This window comes from Montipora capricornis, chromosome 10 (genome assembly GCF_036669925.1).
Source record: "Montipora capricornis isolate CH-2021 chromosome 10, ASM3666992v2, whole genome shotgun sequence".
NCBI classification, from domain to species: Eukaryota; Metazoa; Cnidaria; class Anthozoa; order Scleractinia; family Acroporidae; genus Montipora; species Montipora capricornis.
In genome coordinates this window covers 17,428,866-17,436,125 of record NC_090892.1, presented here as the reverse complement: position 1 = coordinate 17,436,125, position 7,260 = coordinate 17,428,866, and the positions used below count along the sequence as shown (strand labels likewise).

General features: G+C 39.9%; 1 long non-coding RNA gene across 1 annotated transcript; it reads left to right on the top strand.

Moving 5' to 3' along the window:
- Positions 1-1,283: 1,283 nt before the first annotated feature.
- Positions 1,284-6,088, top strand: LOC138021376 (uncharacterized). Its single transcript, XR_011126360.1, has 3 exons — positions 1,284-1,542; positions 2,387-2,461; positions 3,791-6,088. It is a non-coding gene; the product is annotated as an uncharacterized lncRNA (long non-coding RNA).
- Positions 6,089-7,260: the final 1,172 nt, after the last annotated feature.

Below are 7,260 nucleotides of genomic sequence, written 5' to 3'. Positions count from 1 at the left end.
CGAAGGGTCTAATTGTTTTACTATAACCCAACTGGTAGGACAGAAGGCAATAATGAAGTCAGCAAATGCAAGTTGAAGAAATATTTATTTGGGAATAAAGAGAAAGAAAGCGTCACACATTTCACTACTCGAGGACTATTACTAATAGTCCTCCAGTAGCGTAGCAAATTAAAATGCAGGATTTGCATTACTCCGCCAGCTGGGTGATACTATTACATGATACAGCGTTGTAGTGCCGATCCTTCTAATAAGAGTGTTAGTTGGAAGCGTTGAAACTTGAGCCACCTTAAGAAGGAAAACATTGCAGGAAACCTAACCGTTGTAAATAAGTATTTTGTCTCTCGCTCTATTTCTCCCAGCTTTACGGTGTTCTTCATTGAAATTTTCTCTTCTTCTCCTTCCTCGGCTTCTCTAGAGGCTTTCTTCGCTTAAATTTCTTAAATTTCGTCGCCTCTTGTCTCGTGCTATTTCCTGCTCTTTATCCCGTTGCTTGTCACTAATATGATTTCCCACCAGAAAAACGCAAGTTGCCAAATGCAACGCTGCCACGCGATTTCCCGCCAAGGAAAATTGCCCGAACACGCCCGTCCCCAGAGGCTGTCTTGCCTCTGTACCTCCACCCGGACTGCATATACGCGCGAGCGGGCGGGCGGGCGTACGCTGACGTCATAACCAAAATTTTGCGCATGGATACATTTTTTAACAAATCTTACCAATGAAGAAGGATGCGTTTGATTGGGAAATCCGGATTTAAATTATAAATCTGAAGACAGATTTTGTTCACTAATTATAAATCCATGGCATGAAGGATTTCAATGAGTGAAATCAGTGACAAACTCCGTTTTCAGATGCTGTGTTCGATCGGAAACCGATTTTAACGCGCCCTTAAGTTCGATTACGATTTTGATGATTTGGCGTGCGTTTTTCGGGTTTGAGCTTTGTTTGTTCAAGATCCAAATAGGCCCCTCAACTGAAAATACTTATCTGTTTCTTGATCATGTTGGAGCTAAAGTGGCTACTTAACCTGGCATAAAAAAAACAACGAGACCGATGCAGTATTCATTGGCATTAATTTAGAAAGAATGCAGGAACCTGGATAATAATAATAATAATAATAATAATAAATAATAATAATACATTTTAGTTGTCATTTTGTGATCACTGGGGCTACATTTGACTGACGTCATCTCTTATGTTAGAAAAAAACTTCCCGTTCCTCATCTACATATATTGTTAATATTGAAGAAACGGCAGTGGGAAGCTGTTCATGCATGATTGCAACACTTTCGTTATCATTGAATGACGCGATAACTGATGAAATGTGATTGATCAGTTTCATTTCGGCCAGCTGGTTCAGATTGTCCGAGCCGTAACTTTATCAAGTTTTGGCTCCATTTAAAATACAAAGTGAAAGGACTGAAATCAAGCATTCTGCTAAAGGTATCAATTATACGTGCAGAATTCTCGTGAATTCAGTTTCAGTCCCATTTTGCAGGCGCTTTTGTTCTTTGCTTTGATTCTGCAACTCTTCAAATCCTTCAGGTATGTTGTTTTCGAAATCTTTTTTTTTTAACTTACGCCACTGTTGCGAAGAAATACTTAAAGACTTACAGTACCAAGTAATCTTAGTTTAGTGCCCAAAAGAACTTTTTTTGTCGCAACTGTCTGAAAAAAAGCTTCTGAAAATTTGCTTGGATCTCATCAGTGTCATCCTCCCCAAAGAACGTCGACACACCACACACCCACGCACACACACAAAACAACTGGCCTCGGTTGTTCAAAAGGAGGATAACACTATACACCGGATGAAACATTATCAAAACCAATTGATTTATCCAGTGGATAGCGCTATCCACCTTTTGAACAACTGGGCCTGAAGAACATTTTTCCAGTGGAATTATTCTGGTCTTATAGATGTGTTCCAGTTAATCAGACCTTCACATGTGGGATACATTTTGTAACAAAAATACGTTTGCCTCATGTTATACAGTAAGAGCAGACATGAAATTTTAAAATAAAGCAATGTCATACTGACGTAAGTTGGTGCGGAAGTCATTAGTGTCACAAGGGAAATGTCACTTGAGTTAAGTACATACATACTATATTGAACCTCCCCAAAGGGGCTTTTCAGCAACAATTGTAGTTATAAAATAATAATTTTACAAAATTATTTAAATTATTTACAAGTATATCCAAGCAATGAATGCCTGCTTGATGAAATTTTCTCTTCATGTTTTGCTGAATACACTTTATTACTAGTCTTCAGAAATGGCCACGACGCCGGCCGTGAACATACAACTAGAAGTAACGATAAATCATAAAATTCAAGTATCAGAAATATCTATTTTAGATTTATGTGGATATTGATAGAAAATCTTGTTTTGAGGTTGACGCCAGCATCCGTGACCTGAGCTCGTGATTCAGTCCGCTGTTCCATACAGAAATTGAGAGCAAAATCAAAGTAAGGTTGATTCAATTTTATATCAGTAGTCTTCTAAAAACACGATAGGTGTAATCACGGTAACGGTAAATAGCACAGACTTAACCGAGATAAGAGCGCCTTCATTAATTATATTACCCCGCAGGAGTTTTGTCTCAGAGTCCATAACTCGAGGAAGCATCCTAGGAGTCTCCGAGTGGATATGAAGATGATTTGGTGCATATAAAGATTATCAAACAGATTAAATGTCAGCTGATTACGGCTAGGCGCGTAGTGTGGTCTCGGGCAAAACTTTCTGGGTGCGCAAGGTATTTTCTTGCCTGGGAGGGTACTTCAGATGCCATGAGGAGGAGGAAAATTTCGGGGTGAGAGAGGGGTGGCTCGTCTAAAGTTCTTTCTATTAAACTTTATCAAGTTAAACATCCAGAAAAATCTTTAGAACACAGATCCGAAACACAAGCTTGAAATATTCGATTATTCAGGCACAAAATCGACAGAATCCACACTTGCAACAACTCAAGGATCGCCAGACTCGAAAAACGAAGTTGTATTGACATATTCTATCCGCAACCAAAGAGCAGTATAGTAATCTTATAGCCTGCAAAGGCCAGATCATTACGTATCTTTCCAGGTGTAAACGTCTTATTAAACGTTCTTTGACATGACAGCGCAGTTCTTCAGTGTTGTGTCCATTAAGTAAGATGCCACTCATGTCACAGTCACAAACTTAAACCCTTGCAATTGGATACAGCCCTTTGGGCCTCTTATGCCCTATTAGATGCCAAGCATTAATAATGTGATCCCTTGAAGAAGTTAGGGTTATAAATAAAGAAAATACTTACTCTGGTCTCACCCTCTCTTTCACTTCTTGGTGATCCACCCGAGTCTTGCTTTGCCGTGAGGAGTATTTGACATTTGACCCAGCCCCCTTTTTGTCCATTTCATTTGACTTTTGTCATCAGGCCTTGGGTCACTCTTGATTACCCTGGCGGAAGTATTAAACTTTACTATTGATGTTCAGTCATGTCAATTCTTGTTTCGTGTTTGTTTCCTTTACATACGTTGGGATGGCTACAAAAACTTGAAGTGGACCCCATGTGTCCCCTTGTTTATTATACCTTGTACTCGTCTACCTGTAAGTTTATAAAGAAACCTTTAATTAATCAAATAACGAACGAACAGAAGGAAGGAGGGCAGGGGAGACGAAGGCCGGAATACATGCTTAAGCACTAAATCAGGCAACCTCCTAGCTTCAAATCGAAAAACCCCCTGAATAGACCATGCAGTACAACGAGAGAGAGTCCTCAGCTACGATTCTAATATCATTCTGTGCTTCCTGTTTTTTTCTAGATGAATAACCATTCCTATCAGCTAAATGGCTCAGATTCCCTCCACGATTTCCAGTTACTTTCCTCAGCTGAGTGCATCGCCCTACCTGTAGTATTTGGCATTGAGTCTGTTGTTACAGTAACACTCAATGTCCTCACTATTATTGTTTACCTTAGGGAGCGCAGTCTTCGGAAGCCCAACATGTACTTTGTGATCAACTTGGCAGTTGCAGACATGTTTAATGGAGGACTTTCAATAGTCACTGTCTTATATGTATTCAACAGCATGCAGTTATGCCACTTTCCGTGGTTTAACGATGAAGATATGTATACCCGGATTCTTCTTCTTATTACGTTTTTCTTTATAAATTCCTCGTTGGGGAGCCTTCCTGTTATTTCTCTTGAGCGATTGCACGCCACGTTTCGGCCATTCAAACATCGTCTTATCAAAAGGAGAATCTATGGCGCAGCGATCTCAATTATTTGGATAACGGCTGGTGTATGCGCTATTTCTTTCTTTTCTAAAATATCCTATTATGCTTTGCTGTTTTTCTGGTCCTTTTGTTTTTTTATTATCCTTGTTGCTTACTCTTCTATCGCTATTAAGCTTTATTGCGGAAGATATCCTCAGCACCATGGTGGAGGCAGGAGAGAAAGAAAACTGACGAAGATATTATTTATTGTAACTTCTGTATCATTAGTTCTGGCCATGCCATTCATTATTGTTTCATTTGCTGCAATGAACTCGTTGCCGTTCTTTGTTTTCTTTCCTTTTCCAAAACCAATTTACCTAGTATTGCCTCTCTTTTTTTTATTTCAAGCCAACTCTCTCGTCAATCCGCTACTATATGCCCTCAGAATGCCAGGGTTTAAAAGGGCTTTTCTTTCGCTTTTGGCCTGTAGATCACAGCCGGCCCCAATTCAAGATTTCCCTCTTAATGCCTTGTAAATTTAACACATCCTGATTCAGTGAACACTAATGGGCATTCTATTGATGCATTGCATACTATCCCGTTGAGCAAGCTGCAAGAATTACAAGATGCGAGGTGTTGACAGTTTCTATTTGATGCTGGAAAGAAACGACTTGCAAACCAGTGATGTGTGTAAACATTACCCTGATATAGCAACCAGGATACAAGCAGAATTACATAATGAATTGAAAGAAGAAAACGCCTAAAATTCTAGTCAAATTAAAGCTATTGATATCGTCTACCCCAATCGACTTTGATGTAATTAAATCCAGAACTTGGTACTACAGGGGCGTAGCGTCCATATACGCACGTACACCCGTGCGTACAGCTCAAATCCGGGAATCGTTATTCTCTGGAGGCATTAATTTTTTAAAGTCATTATGAAATCGGGCCAAGTTTAAATTTCGAATTAAACTGGTGTCTCATCGCAGTGTGTGAGTATTTCCAGTATCTTTTCATTAACCCATACAAGCCTGGCCAAACACATCACTCATTGTTGGACGCTGTTGAAAAGTGTTGAACGACAACGAGATGGCCAAACGAATGGAACGTGTCGAATCAATCATTTTGGATTCAAGGGTCTGGAACCGAAATCTACCCAGAATCCTTAGAAAACAAACTCTTGTCATGTTGGCGTTTTCAAGTTCCTTTTAAAATTATCAATAGCCACTCTCTGTGATATCAAGAGGACGGCTGTTCCAGAATCTGGAAACTGCAACAGCAAATGCGCGGTCTCTAAAGGTCTTGCACCATGCAGGTGTGAGGAACTTTGAGAAGACCCACTGTTGGGAGTAGCATCCCGGGGTCTTGACTTGCAAAAGATCCTACAGATACATTGGCGCCATGCCCCTGAGAGCTTTGAACACAAGAAAGGCTAATCTTTTCGAAGAGAGATTGCTTAAGCTTTCGTCGCTCAGACATTCAAGACTTTCCTGGTTTTACCATTCTGTAGCTTGAACTGACGTGGCAACTCGCGAAACAGATGCAACGAATAAACCATCACTATGGAATGTGATGGCCGAACAAATTCAACACTGTTGTTCACACCTTAGAACAAGAGAAAAGTTGGATGATGGTGAAGACCATATTTGATGGAAATCAAACTTCGTTCAACAACTTCCAACATCATACAACATGGTGGCCAAACGAGTGCAACATGTTGGATGATGCTGCACTAGCACTTTCAGTGGACCCGTTTGGCCAGGCCTTAACGGCAAGAAACGTAATAGTGGACGATAGCAAAAAAAGACTCTACCCTTCGAGGCCCCCACACAGTGTCAGTCTTCAGTATCGCCAGTCCCCCAGTTCCCTGTTATTTTTTAAGGAAATGTTATGATGATGATGATGATGATGATGATGATGATGTTATAACAGAGTTTGCGACTTCTTGCCCTTTGCTTCTACTGTAAAACCCCTGTTTGTGTTGTAGTGTGCTGCAGAAAAAACTCGACAAATGGGTAAAATAAGCAACGAACTACTGCATTTTCCTTCGCATTTATTCATTGAAATGTCCTTCGAAAATAGTCGGAAATGGCATTTCGGAGACCCTAAATTTCAAAATTTTCTGGGGGAGAATCTGGAACAAAAATTTATCTTCCAAATCGGCACCCTTAATCCTCACGGTATTAACGAACGCTTTTCATTTAACTATGTCTCCTTATTTTTCACGTTGCCATGTTACCACCAATAGCGTAGCTCCTACTCTACTATAAAAACTACACGTAACCCACAATTCCTCGATTCGTTCTGAAGAAGGGCTAACGCTCGAAACGTCATCTTTTAGAATCTCTGTACGGTGGCCAATTTACATTGATAAAACCAAATTTTTGTAATTATCAATAGGCCACTTGCACTAAGAGGTCACGTGACCAATGCTTCCCTTTAAACAGTGAGTTGTAATCTTGCTGTTGCCAAAAATTGACAGAACACATAAAAATTATCTTACACGCGAAATTTGAGAGAAAACGCATTTAAGGGAGATATTTTATGGTACTTTGATTTTTCAACAAAGTAGCATGATTTGTCTTGGCCGCCATGTTGGAGGGCATACTCTTGCCCTCCAACATGGCGGCCAAAACTACTTTTTGCTTATATCTTGTTAAATGTTTGATAGTTGAGTTCAGATGTGCCATAAACGTTACCACATCATCTTTTCAACATTTTCCTTGAAGTTCAAGTGCAAAATTTGTGTCAGAAAGCGGTAATTCATAATTTTAAAAAAATCAAGTTTTGGTCACGTGACCAGTTACGGACTTTCTCATTTTAAGCAAATGGTGCGGGTTTGAAGAACCAAATCACTATTATTTTGTTTAAGAGATGACCCACTAATAGTGTTTCGAAGGGAAAATCATGTAACTTTCATTTTCATAAAAACGATGTCACATGACCTCTTAGTGCAAGTGGCCTATTAGACCCGTAGCCCACAAGGGCTACCGGTCAATAGCCCTTGAGGCGAAGCAAAATGGGCTATTGACCCGTGGCCCTTGAGGGCGAAGGGTCTAATTGTTCTAGTATCACCTAA